Source organism: Leptonotus elevatus, chromosome 21 (genome assembly GCF_054856555.1).
Source record: "Leptonotus elevatus isolate MCC_2025b chromosome 21, RoL_Lele_1.0, whole genome shotgun sequence".
NCBI classification, from domain to species: Eukaryota; Metazoa; Chordata; class Actinopteri; order Syngnathiformes; family Syngnathidae; genus Leptonotus; species Leptonotus elevatus.
Genome location: NC_141259.1, coordinates 6,838,119 through 6,863,377, shown reverse-complemented (window position 1 = coordinate 6,863,377; position 25,259 = coordinate 6,838,119). Strand labels below are relative to the sequence as shown.

The 25,259-nt window shown below is 41.8% G+C and overlaps 1 long non-coding RNA gene across 1 annotated transcript; it reads right to left on the bottom strand.

Annotated features, from left to right (window-relative positions):
* Positions 1-2,068: 2,068 nt before the first annotated feature.
* LOC147155704 (uncharacterized) lies at positions 2,069-25,259 on the bottom strand. The gene is made up of 5 exons (XR_015092130.1): positions 25,095-25,259; positions 23,179-23,277; positions 18,833-19,055; positions 13,550-13,787; positions 2,069-2,579 (listed from the first exon to the last, which is right to left on the bottom strand). It is a non-coding gene; the product is annotated as an uncharacterized LOC147155704 (long non-coding RNA).

Sequence of the window (25,259 nt, the reverse complement as noted above, 5' to 3'; positions counted from 1 at the left end):
GTAACTGCTTTCTCTCACAAGCAGTAAGCTATGCTGGTGTTGTAATATTTATGTGCAAATAACACACGCATGATGAAAAAAATGAAAATACCTAGTCAGTTTTTTCTCCCAGTTCCAAGGCAGTTAAATGCTTTTCAAATGCAAACATACTGCCCACCATATGGCATATACGTTCCATAATAGGAATAGTTTTGTACTGTACATAGGAGTCTGTATTAACCTGTATTATTTTTATTAAACGTTTGCATTGAGATCTGCCATTATTAACTCATTCACTCCCAGCCATTTTCACTGAAGCAACCCCCTTCGCTCCTGGCTGTTTTGCAGGATTTTGACAGATTTTGCAAGGTCCACAGAATATTGTGTTCTATTGCTATAAAAACATTGAACCTACCAAAAGAAAGATTATTGTCTCTTCTTTCATCAGGAAAAAAAATGTATATTTGTATCCTTTTCCATTTTGCAGCAATTAGCATTAGAATAGAGCTAAGTTTCATCATTATTCACAAAACTGGGGAAAATAAGTTGTTGCAACATGACCCTGGTTGATCTCTTATACTCTGCTGCCACCTTGTGGACGTTTTTTGTAGTAACTACCATTGCTCTACGCGACCCCTTCAGGTCAGGGCCTGCATCAAAGCCTTCTGTATGCTCTAGCATAAAAAAAAGTAAATAAATAATAAAAAGTGTCTATATACGTTTTATAGAATAGAATGTTTCTATACGCTTTTGGGAGCAAATGAGTTAATTTGAATATTTGTCCACTGTGGGCGTGTGAAGCCCTTTGAGGCTCTTTTAGGATTAAGGGCTCTAGAAACCTATCAAAATAAAGATTAGAGTCTTTCATCAGGAAAAAAAAGTATATTTCTATCTGTTTCCATTTTGCAGCAATTTGCATTAGAATAGAGCTAAGTTTCATCATTATTCACAAATCTGGGGAAAAGAGGTTGTTGCAATATGGCCCTGATTGATCTCTTATACTCTGCTGCCACCTGCTAACCGTTTTTTGTTGTTGTTGTAATAACTATCATTGTTAAGCATCCTCTTCAGGTCAGAGGCTGCCTCAAAGCCTACTGTATGCTCTACACTCTAAAAACAGTTGGGTCAAAAATAACTCAACTATGGGTAAAAAAAAAGAAGAAGCATTGATCCTCTAAGAAATGGGTCTTTTAGTATAAAACAACTCATAAATATGGGTCAGATCATTTACTTGGGTCAAAAAATTGGGTGATTTTGCATAAAACAACTCAGAAAAATTTATCAAATTAACCCATAATGGGTCCACTTTAATCCATAATTGGGTTAAAAGTAACCCAACTGTTTTAGTGTAGCGTTAAAAAAGAATAAAAAATGTATAAATACGTTTTTGGGACCATGGCGATATTTAAAATAGAACGTTTTTAATACGTTTTGGGGAGCAAATGAGTTAATCACGTTTGGGTCACCAATCGTGGCGATGCAGTAAATGATTAGACGAGGAGACGGCAAGTCATATCTCCTTTACTCTCCACAGTTTTTAGTTTTTTAGTATTCTAAAAATACTCTGGCTTTTTGGGATATTGCTCATACATGGCAGTGTTCTCTGTCTGCATGGAGAACAGAGACAATTGGTGGCTAATTGTGGTTTTCCGAGTTCTTCCCCATCCCGAGTAATTGTTTTCTTTTTAAAGTCAAGGGCACGTCGTGTTAGAGGCTTCATATGCAAATATTGCACCAAAGTCTGCTAAAGTCAAAATGTAAAATTTCTTCTAAATGTGTCCTGTTAACAAAAAATAAAAAATAATAATAATTTGAACTCGTAAATTGGACCTCTCGTAAGGCAAGATATCCGGAATTGGAACATCAAATGACTAATGGGCAGAAAAGGAATTTATATCAATTTGCATCGTTTGACTTACTGCATGCATTCATCTATGTCTCATTCAGGCTCCCATTTCAAAAGTCCTTTATGTGGCAAACCAGCCCAAGGAACGCTCCACATGGACTTTGGTTACATGGGGATTTATTTAGAGACTAGAGAGGAAATGAAGAGAAATCACACAAAACCAAAGGAAGTAATGATGGAGGAGATGAGAGGAGGCGGCACCAGCGGGGGCAGACATGAGGAAACAAGTCTGAGATTTTGAATTTGAAATCAACAAATGTATTGTTTTACCTGGTGGGTGCGGTTCATTTAGTTTGTTGATGGAAATATTGGAATGGGGAAGCAAGAAGGACACAGGTGATGACACAGAGCGAGTCTTCGACCCTTTTCATCAGAAAGTTACTTAACATGCGAACTCACTGATGAATCACAAATGTCCGGGAAGATTTCCAAGCTTCCGAGACCACAGAGGCAGAGGATCCGGTACACATTTAAACACACACACACACACACACACACTCCTGATAACCGTAGCAGAGAATCCCCCCGTGTACCGAAACAAGGACTTGTGGGCGTCCCCTGTGCTGATCCACACGCCTGATGATCGTGTGTGGGATGCACGAGAGGAAGGGCGGATGGACGGCCTGATGAATTGGAGACTTTTAGGGCTCGGGGGAGCTGTGCTGGCTTCAATCGTCTTCAGCGTCCAGACCTCCTTATTCACCGCAGGAAAACATCAGAAACAAAAGAGCAGTGTTTTTACGAGGGAAACTTTTATGTTTCAGTCATTGTTTAGAGGCAAGACTGGGGTCATTTCAGCACTGCAAACATAAGTTGGAATGTGTATATAGTTTATAAAAACATTCAAAGAGTTCACTTGGCTGCTTCTAGTCCTTTGTGGTGAAATTGTACGGTGATTTTAGTGCTCTGGGAAGAATTTTCCTTTGTATCTATGCATTATGTTTGGCCCTTAAATTTCCCTTAGTTGGCCATTTTGGTTTTCATGCACAGTAGGTATTCAATTGCTAGATGATTGCCTCTGTTAAAGTTCGGTTTTGTTTGCGAAATCTGTATTTCCACTGGAGCCCAGCACCGCACCGTGCGAAACCAGTTTCCATTACAGCTGACCGTGTCGGAAGTGGACCGTAAAAAATATTACGTACGTTACTGAAAAAAGGTTGAGAACCACCGCATTAGAGGACGGAAACCTTTACAACCTGCAAGACTCGGGCCCTCGAGGACCAGTGTTGGGGAAAGCTGGTTTAAAGAATGTAGGCCCCGGTCTTTTTGCCGAAAATGTCCAAATTCAGCGGGACGTAGCTCCCAAACCCCTCCTCCGATTAACTACAAATAAGAGATTTAGTGTTGTGCCCTCACTAATAACAAGTCCACCAAATTTCATTCCAATCGATCCATGATTTGGCATGGAACAACCCACCCAAAGTCAGCTGGGCTCGGCTGCAGCTCATCTGCGCTGTTAATGAAGGCAAACAATGTCGAAAATGGATGAATCGATTACTTTTCAGGCAGCAAATTTCCTTTGTCATATTGACAAACCCAACTGTCAGTATAAACTATTTCTATATGTTTCCAGTAAATTGACGTCCTTGTGTAAAATGGACCCTGTGTCTGTCTGTCTTTCCTAATACTTTTATATGGGGTGCTTTTGCTCTAAAAAGTCTGCAAAACCAAAATAAACAAGCTCATTTACCTGCCAGTTGAGTAGAAGCACCTTTGGCAGAAGCCAAACTGTGGCAGGGTTTTTTACTTTGTGGACCAGGATTTCCCATCCTTTCTAACAAACGTGTGTTACGACCCCAAATATCATACCAAAGTCAAAGGTTGACACTTCTACACATCATGATGTACTTGGACCCAACATTAACACTTTGAGTGTTTGCAATTATGTTTTTACCACCTACACAAAGGCTTGGTCTGGCTCACATGATATATATTATCCTCCCCTCTCAAGGCTTATAAACACAGCTCTCACATGAGCAAACTGGAGCCCAGGACCGACAGGACAGGCAATTTACTCATTTTACAAATTGGTTGAGGAAGCTGTGATCTCACAGCTACTGAAGCCAATTAATGTCGTGACCGACAGGGAGTCGACTAATGGCTCCAAGGTATGCCGCGGCCTCTACGTCTTCCCTCCTTAGACACAAAGTATCACAGAGACACACAAGCATGCAGACTTGCACCACATGCGCCATCGCCACCGCGACCCGGCAGTTTGGCTCCAGTGAGGCTGAAGGGGAGGGGGGGGGACGATCGTTTCTAACACTGCACTCCATCTTGCTCTGTTTGATTCTCTTGTTCGCTCACTCCTCATTTGTCCATAGGGAGCGGGGGAGAAGGGGGTCAAGGCTCTGCCTGGTGACACAGTATTAGGGATGTGGTTTTCCACGCTGACCATCAGCAGTCGCACAGACGTCAGTATGAACAATTATAGGCTTGTGTGTCACTCATTTGACCTGACCAAAGTTAAGCCTTCATTCACTTTTTAAAACGGTCTTGGTTGATTTAAGTGAGTGTTTGCGTTTTTTTGCAAGTACATGGGCTGTTTGTGGTGACATGGGTAGGGAAGAGGATTAGGGCCAGTGAAGAGGGAAAAAATGGTTGGCAGGATTCTCACTTTATTCTCAGAATTCTGACTTTAAAGTGAGAATTCTGATTTTGTGTCAGAATTCTGACTTTAAGGCGAGAATTTTGACTTTGTGATGTAGAGCTATGAATTGTGGGGGGAAGTCAGAAAGTCAGAATTCAGAGAATAAAGTCAGAATTCCAACTTTAAAGTCAGAATTCCAACTTTAAAGTCAGAATTCCAACTTTAAAGTCAGAATTCTGAGATTAAAGTCAGAATTCTGATTTTAAAGTAGGAATTCTGTGATTAAAGTCAGAATTCTGAGATTAAAGTCAGAATTCTCACTTTAAAGTGAGAATTCTGAGAATAAAGTGAAAATTCTCACTTTGTGACGTAGAGCTATGAATTGTGGGGGGAAGTCAGAATTCTGAGAATAAAGTCAGAATTCTAACTTTTAAGTCAGAATTCTGAGATTAAAATCAGAATTCTCAATTTAAAGTGGGAATTATGCGATTAAAGTCAGAATTTTAAAGTCACAATGCTGAGAATAAAGTCAGAATCGTGCCAACCTTTTTTTTTTCTCCTCTTCACTGGGCCTAATCCTCTTGCATTCTTGAGTGTGCATGTACTCAAAAGCTTCTGTTTTTGAGGGTTATCTGAGTTTCAATTTCCTTATCTCATGAACAGCATAACAGGGCTGAGCCAATGACGACTAAAATCCGCATCTCAGTTTACGGTACCATTGGCCCGGATGGCGACCTGAAAATGATTGCGAGTGTAAGAGTGCACACAGACCCGTGACAGCACACGCTATAAAAACCCTGTTCTTTTGGTGACTGAATCGAAAGAAGGCGGCACCGTTAGCACTTAGCACTGCTTAAACACAATGATTTTGCGATGAGTATCCCAAGACCGCTTGTTCACTGTGGCCGGTAGCGTAGTTTGTAATTTCGTTGCGATCCAATCACGGCAGATAAAAGCCTCCGTCTGTGTTTGTAGCAGACATTGAGTCCGATCTCAGCAATCAGTCTTCTATTTATATTTAATCAGTCAGTACACGATGCTAAAATCCGTTCATCAGCCGTGACTCTCTTCTTCGGCTGTCTCAGCGAATTATGTCATTACCCAGTGCGCCACCCGGTGTTCAAACTGTGACACCACAGGTTGTGTTGAACTTGTACAGTACTCCTAAATTGACCAAATTATGATATGTGAGGTATTGGACCAAGCCAAGGACAATGCTGGTTCTGGCAAGGCCGCCACAATTTGGTTTGGCTCAACATAGAACCCTGCATTATTTTCAGTCCTGTGACGATACGACTTGAAAAAATGACCATATTTCTTATCAAACCTGGAAAATTGTCGGGTTACCTCAATTTCCCATGTTAGGAGCCCGGCTGGCTCCTTAGCCTGGCTGATGGTGATGTTGTGCACTATTAAAAGCATGCGCGACCTCCACTTTGTCTTTCGCTCCTGTGCTGATTGGCTGACGTGTTTTTCAACCAGGACAGACTTGGACTTGTTTTGCCTAATTCAACGCATTAGCAATATCCCGAGTCAACACTCCCTTTCTCCATGTGTTTGGATATCATATTCCCCCTGGCAACTTAACTGGGATACATTGTCGAAGGTGAACGCAGCGCCTTTCCCTGCAAATCGGCAAAGTGAATGAGGCCACCAGAGGAGGCTGAAAGAAAGAAGCCAAGAACTTCACTTAACAGGAAAGCAGAATGTAATGTTGCTTAAATAAAGATGGCGATGACGGGTATATTTTCATAAAGCATCACAGGAAATAGACCAGTTTAAAAAGTGATCCTGGGTTTTACAAGGTCTGCTTATTTATTCAACATTTTAGTTCTTGCATAATCACCCAGGCAAGCATCGACTGCGTTGATACATTCTATGTGAAGATTTTTGGACGGCGTCTCGCAAAGTCATTAATGGCAACAAGAAGCATTCACAAGATTTGTGCTGGCGAATCCAAGAAAAGCAACATGAGTTGTTTAAATTGCATAAACTGCTATTTAAGAGGACATTTGGACATTCAATTGGTATTAGTCGTATTTCGACTTGAAGACAAGTGAAATATTGCTGTCATGGTATCCTCGGCCAAATGGCATGTGCTCGTGTCACCAAATGTCTTCTTCTTTTTTGCCCGGACATGTCCATTTGTCAAGTAAGACGTCAAAAGAGATTTTTTTTTTTTGTAAACCGTAAAATGTGCAATCTAATTTAATTTGCCATTTTGCCACTTGTCGGGCGGAAATCTCCCTATGTCCAAATGTGTTCAATTTCACATTTGTGTTGCCTTACATCCTCAGTTGAACACATCGTGCAATTCTACCTCTGGAATGAAATTTGTAATATTCCAAATTTTGTTATTTTTTGTGTACAGTATGTGTTCTCAAAAAATGAAAATATGATTTGGGCCATCATTTTTAGTATGACGGCATATTAGGGCCACGCGTACACATATGTATGTATATATATATATATATATATATATATATATATATATATATAATGGAGGGGGAGGGATAATATTCAGAGAAAAAAACGTACGAGAAAAATCTCACCGGTTTGTGACATTATAAAGTGGCAGATTTGCAAGAAAAAAGACTCAAAGCAATTCATCTCCTTATTTGAAAATGTATCATTTAACAAGTTCTTCCACCGTAGGCATTTAGACTACAGTGTAGAATAGACTACATTTATTTCTTGCAAATTTCCGATTTTTTTCCCCCCGCAAATCTGCATGTATTCTTCTTGTAAAAAAAAATAAAAATTCTTGCAAATTTGTCACTTCATAACATCACAAATCTGCAAGTTTATTTCTCGTAATACGCCATCGTATTTTAGGATGGTGACAATGAAATGCTTCAAAACGTCCTAACCGTACTGAGTGCATGGCTAATGCTGTGAGCGCTCTGCATGACTCAGTTTACTCAGCGCTGACACAGCATGCGATTGTGAGCATGGAAAGACAAGTAAGTGAGTTGGCGCCGTGCGGAAGAAAAAAAAGCAACAGCCTTGATAAAGATTATTCATTTTTTTGACCACTGCTCTGCAATTTACTTCATTTCCCGTCAGAATTTGTCCCCGCAGAGGGACAGACGGGTTGAGTAATAAGTGCGAATAATAGCACATTCTGGTCCTGATTGAAATGTGATGAACGTTTTTGTTTTTTCCACACTCATGATTTTGAAAGTAATCGTTTTGTTTGACCATGTAAATGCATCACGTTTAAATCAAATGTTTATAAGTGAGGCAAAGGAGAATGTCATCTGAGCTTATTATGTACTGTAAGTTTGACCTTTTGTTAGAATCTTAACCATGTGTTCAGGCATACGATTACCTCCCACAGGTAAATGTAATAGCATGCGCTGCGAAAAACACACAAACACTACGCCACAGGGTCACGCATCAAGCAATGACGTAAGCCGTCTGCAGTTATTTTTTATGAATGGACCTTGAGAGGAGGACAACCGAGACGTGGATATTTAATCAAATTCATTTTTTTTTAAAAAAGCCGTCTGCAGAGAGAGCGTCATTATTCTTCGATCTCACAGGGACTCGTTTGTCCAACAAAACAGACAAGATTTTTTTTTTTTTGACAACTTTAAGTTAATAAATCAAATCAATAAAGCACCCGTGGCCCCACAGCACTATATCCAGTTTCACTGCTTGTTATTGTATAGACAGGCTTCCCCCCCTCTCTCCTCGCTGCTTTCACCTCTCTGGAGGGAATCCTTTCCAACCAAAGCGTTTAGATGTCCAAGTCTGCAAAACTCCCTTGTCGCAATTACAGTGGCGTGGCCTGTTTACCTACAGCGAAACGTGAGGTGACCCCGAGTTGCCTGCCTATGCAGAATGTGAACAATTTGACACCACATGCTCGTATATATATGAATGAGAAACAAGGCTCCAAATGGGCTCCATGTGTGTGTGTGTGTGTGTGTGATCAACAGTGGCAAAGACACAGTGTAACATGGCAAATGTCCATACCCAGTCACCACAGACCCTGGGATAGGAGCCAACACCAAGTGAAATCAATTGTACCCCCTGTTGATAAATAATTAATTAAATATGAGAAACACCTCGAACGGTGTTGCAGCGTAGCTTAATAGCGCATGACAGTACATGCACAATAATAACATTCATCGTTATTAAGGGTGTGAATTGCCTAGTACCTGGCGATTCAATTCGTATCACGATTCATAGGTCACGGTTCGATTCGATACCGATTAATCCCGATACGAATCTATACATTGATTATTGCGATTTTTATTTTTTTTTTAACTCAAATTTAGAAAATGGACAGAACTCCGTGGAATAAATGAATAATAAATATCGGTGGATACGGATTACGCGACACAAGCACACTGGAACAATTCAGAAGTACTTTAGGCTAACACCAAAATAGGGGGAAGCGATCTACCAAAAGTATTTACCCCCGTACAAGAATTATATTCCCTGCCGCGGGATCTTAGAACTTTTACCACAGAAAAGTGGAGTTTCTTCGAAAAACAGTTTTGCTGCAGCACGAGTGCTTGCTTTTCTTTTGCTTCTCCGCGATAAAAACTTTTTTCTTGTTTCAAAACCTTGTTTCTAAAACTGAAAAGCACGTCTGTGTTTTCAGGTATTAATTGAAAAACATGCGTTGTTACCGCGGGAGGGGATACACTTTTTTACGTGGTTAAGAGGCTGCGCCCGTGTTGTTGCTAAATGCTAAAAATTTAGAATTTTTCCCCCATAATGCCATGGGGTTTTACCCTACCAATGCCAAAAAAAGGCAAGCAAGCAACTTTTCCTGATCTAGTGCCACCAGGAACTGGTTTCAGAATCATAGTCAAAATCAAAACGAAAAGATTAGCTTGGAAGCTGATCCAACTTGAATCTCCCCCAGGACATTTCGAGAGTTGGCTCAATGGAGTGTATGTTGTCCACATGCCTGAACGCACGCCCTTCATTGTCTGTGCATGCTGATGATGATACGGTGACGGTCTCCGACATGATCTGCTCCCAGACCTGGATCAGAACATCAGTCAGATCCCTAAGCAGTCTGCAGTACGCTATGGCAGCTGCGGATGCAGGAATATATGATGTCATAGATGCTGTCGATTGGATTTAGATCTGAGGGAGGACGTCGAGGATGTGCTTAACCAGGCCATGACTGACCCACCATCTGTGGACCAATGGCAGTCTCCCCTGGAAATGCCAGTCAAGCTGCATGGTGCCAGTTGGGGTCCGCGCACACATTTTTGGAAGGACACTTTGGGCCTTGTTTTCTTTCCACTCCCTCCTTCTTGATGTCTCCTTTTTTTTCCATCCAAGAAAAATGGGACACTAATTTAATGAACCGCCAGGCTTCCCATTTCGTCTCCCTCTGTTGTTTCTCGTAGAAAGCAGTAGAAAGTAGCCTTACTCCTGGGTCGCTGCCTTCCCAGCTACAGCTCTAGCTACTTGTGTAATGTCATGTTTCTTGGTATCTTCTCTACACTCTTGGCACTTTGCTGGGATACTAAGCAAACTTTTTTGTAAAAACAAGCCGGGAATCAGCCAGAAATCATAACAAAAAGGAAATGTTTTGGGAAAAAAACACATTCTTTGTGTCTGTCCTGCTTGTACAACAGAACATTAGTAATCATTATTGCATCCTGATTGGACCGGTTAATATCCTGGAAGTGGGGTATTGAATTGCCGTTACACTACAATTATTTTATTTATTTTTTTGCAAAATAATGACACTGCTTGAGATGGAGAAGCTAAAATAACGTATTGCGTTATTTGATTGTGATTTTAATGAGAATGAAGGGAGCCGCTTCGATTAGTCGGCTGCATTCCATCCCACAACAGTGCAAATTACGCCCGATTCTACCTGTGAATAGTCTACAAAACACCCAAAAAACAGAAGTAGACAGACTGCGCTTGAAGCTAGATTTGTGCTTGGCAAGAAAATGTTTTAATCCTGTAAGAATTCAAGCAACTTTGACTAATCCTTTTGGGTGTTTCTTTGGAAGAAACGTAGCCTGGCTATACAGCGTCAGATTGCTGCGCAACACACGCTAGAGATACCCCACAGCATGTGATCAAGTTCCGTGCTTCGATTAGACATTCTTTCTTCAGTTCTCATCTTTGCGTCACAGACATCAGGCTGCGGGATAAGCTGATAATGTATTTTGTCTGTTACTGTACGTTTTATACAGGCATAGAAACGAAGAAGAGAATGGAATGCGCTCAAGATGGGTGACCATGGCGGTATAGTTTGGCCGTTTGATGAAGACAGGAAAGGAAGAATGCGAGAAGGACAAATATTTTGATAAATATTGTGCGCTCATGTGCGTCACATCAGATGCAATCAGCAGACTTGAGTCCGTGCCAAGTTGCACAGAGATAATAGATGGTCCCCCCGTTCTGTCTTTTTTTTTTCTACTTTCTTCCTTAAAAACTCCAAATTAACGAGAATCTCCGCGCATAATCACAGCAAATCATTGGGTGGAAAAGCAAAAAAAAAAGAAAAGAAAATAAGACCGTAAGAAAAGTGTATGTGTGGCGGTGGTTTCTGAGGAAATGAGGCCATATCTGCTCGTCTGCGCTGACAAACACGCTGCCAGGTTGAGGCCTGCTCTTCGGCAAGACCCGCAGAAGCCACATCTTCTCCTCCTCGCTGCGATGTTATTTGAGGCTTTTCTTGGCAGCGCTCAGGCACAGGATGCAGGCCGTTTGCTGCAGGAAAGTACGACCGCATTGTCTGACTTAGGACAGCCTAATCGGCCCACAACAAACACGAGTGTAAACTGAAGCTGATTATAATTTCAGCCCTAGGCCTCAGCCTGTTGATTGTAGAGGGCCCCCCCCCTTCCAGCATCCATTAAGACTCTGGGGCCATAAGACTACAGGGTAGGAGCTCTTATGATATATATTTACCCACATTTCTTGTGGTGCGTGGTCAAGGAAGGATCGTTTTTTTTTCTTTCCAAACACTGCAGTAAATAAGTATGCAATGCAAGCATAGCTGTGGACTGTGACTTATCTGCAGCGTGCTGTGCGTGTGTGTCCAAATAAAGAGACGACACACAGAACAATAGGGTTTGCTTTGGCCTCCTGCTCTTACTGCTTCCTCATGTCCTCTGCTGACAACTCTTGATGGAAACACAACACATACCATACTTGTTTTCTTTCCATTCCTAAAAAAGTACTGTATTTTTCGGCCCATGCATTTTCTAAGAAATGAATGTATGTATGGATGGATGTTGGCAGGCGTCTATGTTTTCGACATAGATCTACTTCCTACTTCCATGTCTAAGAATCATGGGAAATGTAGTACTACTAGCCTATCGCTAGCTGAGTATTTCTGGTAGTGCGTTTCTAATTCAATGTGAGACTGCATGTCATGGTGACACACAGACAACTTCCCAATAGCTGCCATGACTGAGCAAAAAAAGTTTGGCTAATGGTAAGCATGTGCTTGTTTACAGCTATACAACTGTCAACCAAGATAGCATTTAGCATTAGCCAAAGGGATAACACAACCACCGGTCAAAAGATTGACTAGCGATGTTCAACCTTTTCTCCTCGTCCGTTAGAGGACCCCCCTCCTGCGCTCGAAGCAATCTCCATGTGCACGACGCTACCCGATATTTTTATGGCGGGTCTGACCCTAGCATATTAGCACTAAATCAGATAAATACACAGTAGCCTACAATTCAAATAAACTATTTAACATACAATGCTTCACAAAGATGTGCCTTATAACCTGGTGTGCCTTTTGTTAGCGTGACCAGACATCCCGGTTTAACAGGGACAGTCTCGGTTTTGACTTGTGTCCAAAGTCCCGGTTGACTTCCCACAGGTCCCGCCTGTTTTTTGTTGTTGTTTTTTTTAGTTCAATCACCAAGACAATTGTTTAGGCCATGTATATATGAATCACACAGTTGTCTTTTTGGGAAATGTAGTCCTACTAGCCTAATGTTGTGAGGTAAGCGGCATAGCCAGCTTCCAATAGCTGCCGGGACTGAGCAAAAAAGGTTAGCTAATGGTGTTTAGCGCTGTTGAACTGTCAGCCAAAATAGCGTTTAGCATTAGCTAAAGTAATCACTCAACCACCTGTCACCAAAATGATTGCAGATTAAAATTGTTGTAAATAGTTCCTGGTGAGAATTTATTGTGTATTTGATTTTCAGCGAAATGTGCGTTTGAAAATCTGGTCACCCTACCTTATGTATGATTTTTTTTTTTTTTTTAATAAACCCATTCATTGATTTTCCGCCTAATAATATTGTGCATCTAATATGGCAGTAAATGAATAACTTAAACTATTTATTGGATAAGCAAAGATTTTCATTAAATTCTACCAATAGTACTGAACTGTCCAGAGATTAAATATCGAACAGGCCAGACAAGTTTAAAATCCTAACCTATAGGGGACATGCATCTCTTCTGTGAGGCCTTTCCGGACCATCCCTCCAATTCTCTCAGGGGCTTATTATTGGTAATCATGTTATTACTCAAGCCACAGTGAATCCCAGCTTCTGGACCAGATGAAAGGTCTGCCGTCAAGCTCCACAGACAACAAGCCGTCAACGGATCAAAGCTATGCTTTTGTAATATCCTCCACTGTGTCGCTTTGATACTGTAGCACACAAAGAGAAGTAGACACTGGACTGATGACAAAGTCTGATTATTATTTTTTGAACCGATACCTTTCACGTGACACTTTGTATCACTGGTTTTGTTGCCATGTGAAGGATCCTGAAATTTCTATTCATATGCTACACAATAGAGACAGAAAATGGTGCCAAACACATAAAGCACATGATGGCAGATTTGACATGGAGTACTGGAGAAACTTTACTACAACTATTACGACAAGGTTGGCCATTTTGGCCGGATTGTAGGATTTTAAACTTTTGAAATTGTCTAAGCGTACAATACTCACAGTTTTTGCCCCAAAGGGTGTTTCCAAATGTAGTATGATACACACCGCTTGTTTTGGCAATACCGCATTCACAAAGCCCATTAGCCCCGTTAGATAACAAGAAAGACTGAGTTCTCTGAGGCACATACTTTACCGTCTAGACTCCAGACAAACATGATACCTTCTTTGATATCGTCGCTCCGACTCTCGTCTGCTTTCTCATGTGAGGGCTGTTTGGCTACCGGAGGCTCGCAGGCGGGAGAGCGCTTCCATCCTGTGGTGCAGCAGTGTGAGGTGTGAATGAGCCTCTGTTGCGACCCCTTGACCCTTTCCTGTCTCAGGTCCTGCAGTCAGTCAGGGATCAGAGGTCATCGCTTCCTCGATAAAATCCCCAGAGACACAGCGTGAGGATTGGCTGCCTTTGATCGATAAGACAAGAGAGATTTTTTTTTTAAATCTTTCAAACCCAAAAATTCATTTTACGAAGCACATGATTGACACTACAAAGTGTAATTACAGAAGTAATTATAGGCCATTAGACCGTCCACCCAATGTCTGTTATGAACAACAGCAGTCAGCCAGAAAGACGTCTGGCCTGTCAAATCAAAGAAAAAAGCTGCCTGTACATTCAAATATATGTGCATTCTCTACAAGTGATATGGAAGTTGAAAAATTCCCTTTTGTCTCTCACTGGTTGAGAGGCACGACTGTACTTACTTCTTCTGTACTTACGGCTGCCCCCAGCAGGTTGGGGGTTTTAACTGCATGCATGCATGATGGGACACTTCCATTATATATTATATATATATATATATATATATATATATATATATATATATATATATATATATATATATATATATATATATATATATATATATATATATATATATATATATATAATTGTGTTAATTTGTCCAGACGCAGGGATTTTTAAAAGTTTGTTCTTTGTCCTGCTAGTTAATTCCTTGTCTAACACAAAATGTTGTCTTTTAACAAAACAGAATGAAAGTGAGCAATGACTACTGTCCTAAATCTGTTATCCATTGAATCATTCCTTGAGGTACTATAGCTGCAGCATCAGGACCTCCCTTGCAGCACTGATCTCCTCAAACACCTAACAGTCACTTGAACCCAGTTGCTTTTAGTAGACACAGATTTGAGACATATTGGTACTTTCTAGTAGCATATAGTTAAGGCAGAATACGACAACTGAGATATCGAGTCGGAGGTGCCCACTTGTTAGACTTGAATGTAGGTCTTCCTGTGAAGAGCGTTTGGGAAAGCGTCACAAGCACAAAATGAAGGTTAAAGTGATGGAATTGGAAGTGTTAGTGGAAGAAGCAAACAAACAATATCAAGAAATAAATTGCTCAGAATTTTTGGTAAAACCAACAAACTCATCCCAAGTGCATGGAAATTGGTGTTTAAAACTTGGGACAGCACACTCACTAACTGCTCAAGAAGATACCAGAATCATGGTGAGAATCAAGACTGCACTAACTTTTCATACTCAGGGACATGTCACCTCCCCCAAATCTCTTAAAACCAGGTGTGTGTCTCTGACCACACATTCTTGATCTTGATAACCCTCCACACACACCCAGGTAGTGACCCTGCATTTCTTCATCCCTCCTCCAGTCTTTTTTCCTGACATGTTTATATGACATGGCACTGCGACTTATCCGCTCGGCGGAGGAGGCACAACAATGACCGACGGTGCTGTCACGAAATGTTTCTAGATAACTAGAACAAGGCTGATTTGTTCAAAGTAGTAAATGGGGGACATTAGCAAAGAACTGCTGCCAAAGGGTTTTCTTGTGAATGGGAGGCAGCTGCACTGTCTGTACTTCACACAAGACTTGTGTGCATATGCCACAGCTGAAAAATGGCCCGGGACCAAGGAAACTCAGGTAACCATGTGGCAATGTATATACACTGATAGACATAAACGCATATTCACACACACACGCAGTACACACACACAAGGGAGTCAATGGTATGGGTTGCATGGGTTGAGGCACCCCAGCTGCTGAGGCCCCCAGTGAGGTGAGGAGGTCAGGAACATTACCCACCATTTGTAAAGGAGAGAGTAGGCATGTCCAACAAGTCCCACCTGCCACTATATTTATGAAATTACTCATTAGAGGCTTTGGCTTCCATCAGGCTTTACATTGGGAACATGAACCACTGTTTTGTGGGTAGCCATGTCTTCAGAGCAGTCTGGCTTTTCAGAAACTCTAGAAGTCAACCAAATAAACCTCATCTAGGGAGACAACCTAATTAACTTTTATGATGGACAACAGAGGTGGCAAATCCAGGTCCAGAAAGTAAAAACCCTGTCACAGAGCTAGCTCCCTAGCAGGTAAACTAGCACCATGGTTGCTTGCTCGTTCCCAAGCAGGTAAACGAGCACCATGGGAGCTAGCTAGGGAGCTAGCTAACTAGTAACCTGAGGCTAAAGCCAAACTGTAGCAGGGGTTTTACTTTCTGGACCTGGATTTGCCACCTCTGACGGGCAGCAGGTTGCTCCAGACAAATCAGGGATTTCGATGGTCCATTTGAGGTTACGCTCAATGGCCTCGTTTGTTTTCACCATCTTACATAATACTGTTACCATGACAAGCAACGCAGATAGGACAGTTCAGAGCACGTATGTCAGTACCTGACAAATCGGGTCAGATCACTGGCAAATGAAAATAGAGCTCCAGGATTTGAATTGAATAACAAATCAAATTTGCGTTGTATTGTGATGGACTTTTTTGTAATACTGTATTAAGAAGATAGCCAACCATTAATTCCCCAAATGTTAAGCTGAAAGTATTCTCTTACATTGTAACACTGTGGTTTGTAGAAGTTATTTTAATTGAATCCATGCACAGTAGGTGCACAGTGGTATTGCTGCTAAATTCCCACTAATGCAAGAGCCGCCGGTGTGAGGTAGGCCCTTAACATACTGATCCTATTGGACTCTGCTTAATTTAACAGAATCACTAAACGCTTCTCACACATGTACAAACACACGTACAGTTTCTCACAGCGTATATTTAGACATGTAATCCTCTGCGAAGCTCACAGAGGACAGCGCGGCTCAAAGACCTCTGGCTGCGCGTACAATAAGGGAGACTTATTGAAACAAGGCTGGCACTGAGAGCTCAGCAGTGGGGGGGTTTATTTGGAGAACAGCAGGGCACTGGCTAAACTTTGATCAGCCCTCGTGTTCTGCTTCCCTTTTCTCTTTCTCCCAGCCACCGACTGGCCAGTCAACACTAGGGCCCAGAAGGGGAAGAGAGGAACAGAGGCAAGCTTGACTAACCTTGCCGAAAGACAAGAATAGTTGCATTTTGATTACTGTGTGTTAATTAGTTAGGACTGTATAAAAACTGAAGAAGGTTATTGTAAGGTAACAGTAATATTGTTAGGGTGTGAGGAAGTATGATGATCTCAAGACTTGACTGCAGTCATTAAGCCACCAAATTGCCCTTCAAAGACATTGCCTGTCCTGTGCGGCTGCTAGGTCATGCAATATGTTAGATCTTGAGATACAACAATAACATTAAAAGGGAGTTGGAAATTGATAGCGGCAGCGCTAAACCCTACGAGGAAAGGAACGCTATGAGCAGCAAACACTGAAGGACAGAACAGGACTGTCCAGGACATACCAGAACAGGACAAGTGTATTGAGCTTAGCAGTACCTCCATGTGTGGTGGGAGTGGCTATGACATGCCGAACACCGCTGTAAAAAAATTAGAGTGGAAATGAGAGTACAGTTCAGGAAGTTAACATAATCATAAGAGCTGCGTGTAGCAATTAGAGACTGGCCCTGTGCCAAGTGACTGAATTCCATAGGCGTGCCTCACAGAGACATGCTTTTTATACAACGTATGCACATTAGTAATCAGTTGTCCAGATTGATTGAGCAGGCACAGTGACGGGCAGACACCAATCACGCCCAGGGAGGTACGCTAACAAAGGGCAGCTTGCTAATTCTACGTTTTCAAATCAATTGTTCCTATAGAGGGCAGCTCGGTGTAATAGTGGTTAGCATGTCTGCCTCACAATCTAGAGGTCTCCGGTTCAAACAGCTCACCAAGACTTTAATGCAGACGTTGTGCAGTCGTGTGCTAAATAGGTTAGCTGGACGTGGCCATGTGAATAATTCCTCTCTGGAGTAAAATCAGCGTCAGTGTAAGAACCAAACCGCAACAGTGGAAGCAAAAGGCTCGGACTGTTTTCATAAAACGTCCCACCTCTTATTACGTTATTTAGCTGTGCTTACATGTTTACAATCACATAATGGTTGAAAAATCGCCTTGGTATTGCTAGCAAAACTGTGTGTGTGTTAGCTTACTTGTTATTGTGGGTTTTGGAGTGATGAATGATGAATGAAAGTAGTTTTTATGTTTTTAATCTTTGAGCCACAAACCATGCATTTTGCTGTCTTCTTTTTGCCAACTTCGACATCATCTGAATCCAAATTTAATCATCCTTGGGGATCCTTCCATCACTGTAGGAACAAATGAAACAAAAACCTCACATGACCCCAACCATGTCGTTTTGTGCGACGTTATTTTTTCCTGAAAATTGCTTCCAATTCCAAATCCAAAAAGTACAGGGGCAATAAACTGTACTGTACTAAACTTAACATTTATAGTTCAATCATGGCGCCCCACTGAGAGAAAAACTCCACCTTCCCATCCACTTCTCTTAACCTCTCTGAAAAAAACCTATTGTGCAAACTTGACCTTGTGGGTTCTTAGTCCTGTAATGACACCCAGTCTCTTTGTTGTGGGCCAAACCTGGGAGTGAGCTTAGCCGGAATGATACCCATCAGACCGCGGTTGAGAGAGACACTTCATTTGGAATTTTCCCTCAGAGGAAAGCAAGAGAACAGAGGCAAGAGATCAGAAGGTCAGAGCACTCTGCAAACTCCTAAAGCAGCATCGGAGATGAAAGTTAGCCTAAATAATCCTGTAAAGTGCTCAGACGGAGCAGAAATTCCCCCGAGGGAGGTCTCCACAATGTGACCTCCACCCCTCAACGCTTCCCCCTAGCAACTCCCATAGACACAAAGACAATTCACTTCACATCCATTAGAAGAATTAGCAATTAGAAGACGAGTGAACGTAACCAACCAGCGTTCATAGACTGGAGATAATCGGGGTGTGTGTGTCACAGCCAAGAGGCTTTCTCTGACATTTTCGACAGGACGGCTTGTCACTAATCGACTGCTGAGTGACTAGTTCTGGCATGCTGTGCTTCATTTCCCCTCCTTTCTCAAAACCCTTCCCTCCGTGTGCCCCAGTCAACATAGATAAACACTCCCAGACATATAAAGGCCCAACGTAGGAGACTAATGGAGCTAAAAGCCCCAATGAAAAAGAACACCAAGCTAATAAATGTCATGCTGTAACGAGTCAAACAAACAAAAGGGCCAAAGACAGTTGGGTTATGTTTACTTACTTAGTGACAAGGGATGCATGCCGCAATATGGAGTCCCTTTAAAACTCCTCATAAAGTGTGCCTAAAAGGTTCGATTGGAGGATGAGTCCATTGGTGCCATGACATGTCATTGTTTTTCCTTTCATTGTGTCATCCTTTGGAACCACTGAAGTCCTTTCAGTCTTCAATTTTGAACCAGAAGTTACATGAACTGTGCAGACTCAAGTTCATGGTGATGATTGACCTGGGAACAGAATACTCATGGTTAAAATGGTCGTAAAATGTCTACAAGCATCCGACAGGAGCTTTCTCTCATCTTTTTATCCGATATAAAGAGCCCCAGCACAGCAGAATCAGAATTACCTTTATTGGCAAAGGAAATTGTGTGAGCCTTACTAGTACATCATGAGGCCATTCCTTTCCCACAAAAAGCATACAAAACCCACCCTGGCCTTTGGCCCCAGCAGCATGTCTGTAGCCCAAACAACTCAACTGCGTTGCAGTCAGTGTGGTTTTAATTACAAGCTCAAAGGATAGTTCAAGTTTATGTGGACGGGTGGGTTAGGAGGTACAGAAAAGGGGATTGTGGGGTAGGAGTGGGGCAGAGTGCTCGAATCACTGTCGGATCTGGACGTCCTGTCTATTTGATGTGTGCCAGGCAGGCTGCTTGTGTCACTCAGCCGGAGTTGGGCGTCGTTTGAGAGGGCCTCGGCTTCAAAGGCACTCTTCCTGAAAAGACCACCGTGGAGAAAATGGAGTGGGGGGGGGGGGGGCAACGGGGGACGATGGCATCGCAGGTGAGATTCAGATCAGTACGTAAATGGAACGCTACAAGAATGAACCTCTGTTTGCAAAAATACTGAAGGTACTATGGAGTATGGGGTAACACAATTGATAATGATAATTTTTGGGCATGCGCGTGAGTCCAAATTAGCATTTTACCCATTATTAATACACATTGATTAGCAAAATTGATATTCAAAGGCAGAGAAAACCATCAAACGAAAGTAGAAGAAAACCACTGAGACTGTTCCAGAAAAGCTTTGCTGGGCCCACGTCATCTACTGCGGACAGTCGGAAGCTAGCTAGCAAAAGCGTTGGCTGGCTATTAGTGCGCCTAAACATGTTGTGAAATTGCTTCTAAGTCAGCGTGGCAGCGAATATGCTACATTTCTAACAAGTGTCACAGTCACGAAAGGATGACGATAAAAGACGGATCGAGAAGCCATGCTAAATGCGAAGCTAACCTAAGAGTGACACAGCTAGCGTGTTTAAAGCTAGCGTGTGTAAAATGAAGTGCCTTGGTGATTGAGTACACTTTTCAAAGACGTCTGGCTGGAACCGCAATAAAGAAGAGGACATCCATCTTTGAACGGCAAAATAACAGGCAAATGGCCTATAATGTAAACGTATATTAGTATTCAAGACTTCTTTATGTATGAAAGATTGTATTCAAAATGTTATTAGGTGTATGGCATTGCATTTTCTCTCAATAGCCGACTCCCGCACACACCTCCTGCCTCTTTGACCACAAACTGCATACACAATGGGCACTTTCTTCACATGAAAGGATGGCAGAGGATTTAAAGGACTCGAACAGGGAGATGACAGTGCTGCTTGGAGCATGTGTCATTTTTTTTTGGGGGGGGGGGGGGCGAGGACCGTTGAGAGAGAGAGAGAGAGAGAGAGCGAGAGAGAGAGAGAGTAAAGAAAGCGACACTTTGAATGTAGATTTAGTTACACTGTAAACGACTTCCAAAGAGTTCAGAGGGGCCATTTCGTTTGCCAATATGTGAATGTCTTGTTTGTTTTCAGGACAAAATATAGATAGTTTTGCTTCGGTCTTCACACTTGTGACTTCTGCAAGATACTTATAGTGATGCTTAAAGATAAAGAAGTGATGAAGTTGGCTCCTCTGCAATTCTACTCGCATAATAAACCCAGACTTGTTCTGTTAAAAGCTTCTTCTTTTTTTTCCCTCGAGGACCGAGAGGTCAACGGTAACCATGAGCAGACTTTGCCAACACAACACCAACGTTATTGGACAGATTTGCCTCTTTCTCTTCAACAATGACTGCATTCATTTTTGTGTGCGTCCAAAGTCACATTGGTCACGTATGATGAAGTGGACAAATGCTGAGAGACATTCCATGTAAAGTGTGCGTTTTTTTTCCACAAGAAGAAAGGCGGGAAATCAAAAGCCGGGGTTTATCAGGGAGATATGGATGCATTCCTCAACAACGGCGTGTATGTTGTTTTAAAGCGCAGGCGGTGAGGGAGGCTGATGGCGGCATGTGAGTTTTGCGCTGATGGTGCATATTAAATATTATTTGAGTGATTACTTAGATTAAGGGAGTGGTGGTGGTGGTGGTGGTGGTGGTGGGGGGGGGGGGGTTGATCACATTAGAGGAGGGAGCTGTTCTAATTACGTGAGAAAACTTGACAGCGACAAGCTGCTCTTTGTGTAGAAATGCTGCAGTTGTGGAAAAGTGTTTGATAATTCCTACAAAATCATGAGATGATTTCCCTTAAACTCCAGCTGTGCTTTATGCACTGATCCTTGACATTTTACTATAGCCTGCATTTTTTTTTAAGTATCAGAAATCCCATTTTCCACCTCAGTGTGACTTCCTCCTTTAAGAGTATACTTATTAAACTGGCCCCAGGTCAAGGGAATTATCGCTCATCGCCTTTAACATGCTGCCTTTTGGGTGCCAGCAGAATTGATGGCAACCGTTAACACCATCACGTCAAGTCCTGTCCTGTGACCGGCATTCTTTGGACACTTCATTAGGTACAGCAACATAATCTCTAAATGTGTGCAACATGAATTTACATGTATGATGGAACGTATGGTGTTCCACAGGGTTCCATTTCGAGGCCTCTACTGTTTTCTTTGTATCTGCCGCAACTGGGTTCCAAAACAGTGGTGGTTGTTTTAAAGTGCTTTATAAATTTTGAGTTGAGTGATGGGAGTCCAAACTGCATGTTTTGCAATGCCAAGTTGAGCAATTCTAGTCAAGCATGGAATACAAGAACACAATGCGTGCTGTTCATTTCAATTTGCCAGTAAACCCTTTACCTCTGTCTTTAATTTGACAAATAAATAAATCAAAAACTAAAAAACATATTTTTCAGTTTCAGTACCTCCGACAAGATTCGGAATCACTGCTCTAAACCTTTGGAATTTTTTTTAAGTAACCTACATTATATTAATCAATTCAAAGTTCATAATCAGATGTGTAGGAATTTAACGGTCCCCACCCTTTTCAACTCGACTAATGTTTTACTGCTAATAAAACGACTCCCTGGAGCTACAGCCAAAAGAGACTGAGAGTGGATATGAACGAGTGGAAGTATTTTCTTTTCCAGCCAAAACACAGCATCGCCAAAAAACCCTTGGAAGTTTGAAGAGTTTAATGGTCCAGTTTAATGATCCAATAAGCAAATATGAAGTACAATTTTTGTTTTTATTGTTTGAGAACCTGACCTGACTTCAGGGGGCCATCTCCTCCTGACACCCTGACAAAGACCTTATTAAAAGATTGGAAGGGTAGAAAGAAAAATGGAGGAGACCCCCATCATGTTGCTGAGACAAGCCCAGCTGATGCCATCACTCAGGGGCATGATTCCATTTGGTGTGTGTGTGCCGCTAAAATCCCACGGTAGGTTGGAGGTCATGTTGAACATGTCTTTAAAACGTATTCACGCGGTAGTAGAACTTTATAGCTTTTTTTTAAATAGGAAATATCAGGACATATAGTAACTAAAAAACAAAAACAATTCTTTCATGGTATTCTGGTTAACATTCTGTTTGTGGAATATGAGCAAAGCAGCAAAATCCAGCCGTTTTGATCTATCGCAGGAGGCGGCCATTTTACTACTTGCTGTCAACTAAATATGACATCACAGTTGCTCAGGGCTCAGGCAGCAACCAATCACGACTCACCTGTTTTCTGAAGCTGAGCCCAGATTGGTTGTCACCTGTTTTCTGAAGCTGAGCCGTGATTGGATGTTACCTGAACCCTGTTTAGTCGACTGCTAGTAGCAAAATGGCCGCCCCCTGAGATGGATAAAAGTGGCAGTAAAATCCAGAGCAATGCTCACAGATCATTTTTAGAAAAATAACATAACAAAGGACTTTAAGAATGTATGTTTTTCAATTTTTAGACTGTGGAAACTGGACATGAGATTAATTAAACCAATGTTTTGATTGGACTCTTAGAACTTTTGTGTTGTCTACCGGTAACTTTTTTCAAAACACCAAAGGAAGACCTGATACGGAAATGAGCCATCCACAAATACACACACCACAATCTCCTGAGCCAGAAGAGTTCCTGTCTGCCTTGTATTTAGTAACTACTCACCCCCATTCAAACACCTCACAAGGGCTTGCTTGACATGTTCCTGTGTATGCCCAAGACGCTTCCCTCTTTACATCCTCTGCCTCGCTTTCTCCCAGCTTCCTTTCGGAGGAAAACAGACAAGCCTTTAATAAAACATAGTTTCTTGTGTTCTTAGGATTGACTGAATAAACAAGGCAATGGTTTCCATCTCTGACCACACGCACACACAAAATCTTTATTTTCCCCCTACACACACACACACACATATATATATATATATATATATATATATATATATTCAATATATATATCCAATAGCCAAATCAGCTAAAATAAACAGATTGAATAAATGACTTCATCAGCTGCCTCATTTTTCTAATGAAAACGCAAATATATTGCTGCGCACAGGCGGCAGTTGTTTGCATGTACGGATGAGACAAACAGTCCTGTGTGTTGTCACATGTGAATGTGCATTTATGTCTGCTAATGGCGTGGAAAGAAGACAGCCTTCTGTGTCAATGCCTTGTGACCCCCACCCCTCATACTTGAAATAAAAGGCAGGGAGACACATTGTCAGGGGAGGTCACAACCTTTGTACAAAAGACAAGAGACGTGAATATGCCACAGTGTTAGCTGAATGTTTGTTTTGTGGTGTTAATGTGGTGGTTAAAATGGGGGGGGGGGGGGGGGGACGGACTTCTGTGGGATTAATAAACAGCTAAAAAAAATAATCAACATAATATTTTGTAATGTTTGTTGAGGCTGTCTTTCAGTAATTTAGCAAATCATAATGGCTAACCTGTTAGTACGCTACAGCGCGCTAGCCATTCCATTGTAAAATAGTCTGTGCAATTAATACAAGCAACAGTTAATTAGCAAGAAGGCTAACATTATCGGTGTGTCATTTACTACAGTTAAATTACTAAAAGGAGAAATGTTTGCCACTGAAATGTAGCGACCAGACAAGCTAACAGTTAGCTTAGCTTCTTTAGAGTATTCTCCTACAACTCTTCTTTGTATTTTCTCACAGTCAGGATGGCATGTTGTGACATATTATGCTCCCTCTCAGACTGAAATTAACAGCTAAAAACAAAACAAAAAACATAATATTTTGTAGTGTTTGTTGGGGCTGTCTTTCAGTAGCAAATCATAATGGCGAACCTGCTGGTAGGCTACAGCGCGCTAGTCGTTTTATTTGTAAAATAGTCTGTGCAATTAATAAGTGCAACAGAAAAGTTAATTAGCAAGAAGGCTAACATTATCATTCAATACATCACTGTGTCATTTACTACAGGTAGATTACTAAAAGAAGAAATGTTTGCCACTGAAATGTAGTGACCGGAAAAGCTAACAGTTAGCTTAGCCTCCTTAGAGTTTTCTCCTACAACTCTTCTTTGTATTTTCCGACAGTCTGGATGAAATGTGCCATTATGCTCCCTCTCAGACTGAAAATAAGTCAAAAATGAATGTCTACTCATATTTAATCACTTGTTTCTATTTTCAAAGTGCGCCACCCGGGGTTTGGAGCCTTATGCCTGGCTCCTGGTAATGCAAACCTTTTGGCGAGGTGGGTCAAGATAAAAGGGGCCGATGTCAAGTCCGTGTTGGTAGCACCCTCTCGGTCTTCATACTTTTCAGGGAATGTGACAGTATATTTTTCCTGCTCACAGTTTATAAAATAACACATTTTCTCTGCCAGTGTTGAGAAAACCCTCCGACCCCAGTAGGCAACATTAATCTATAACAGTGTGGTGTTGTTTATATTTCTCAACTGCAAGAACAACATCGCTCCCAAAGTAAACCTAATCTGTCTGTAATTGTAAACAGTCTGTCACAGTAATGGCCACCGGGAAGAAATGAGGACCTCATGGCGAGGCCTCAAGTAACTAACCCCAAACGCTAAACGCCCACAAAGACTTCCCACCGTCCCTCCTTACCTCTGTACATCTAAAAACCAACAACCATCATGCAAAATGCTTCCTGTGCGCCTCCGTCTGGGGAAGGAAGGAGCTCCTCGGAGCTTCCTGTCTTTGCTCAACTCTTCGGGAGGTGGCTGCGAATAAAAGTGTGAGGCGCCTAACTTAAAACACCCCCCCCCCCCC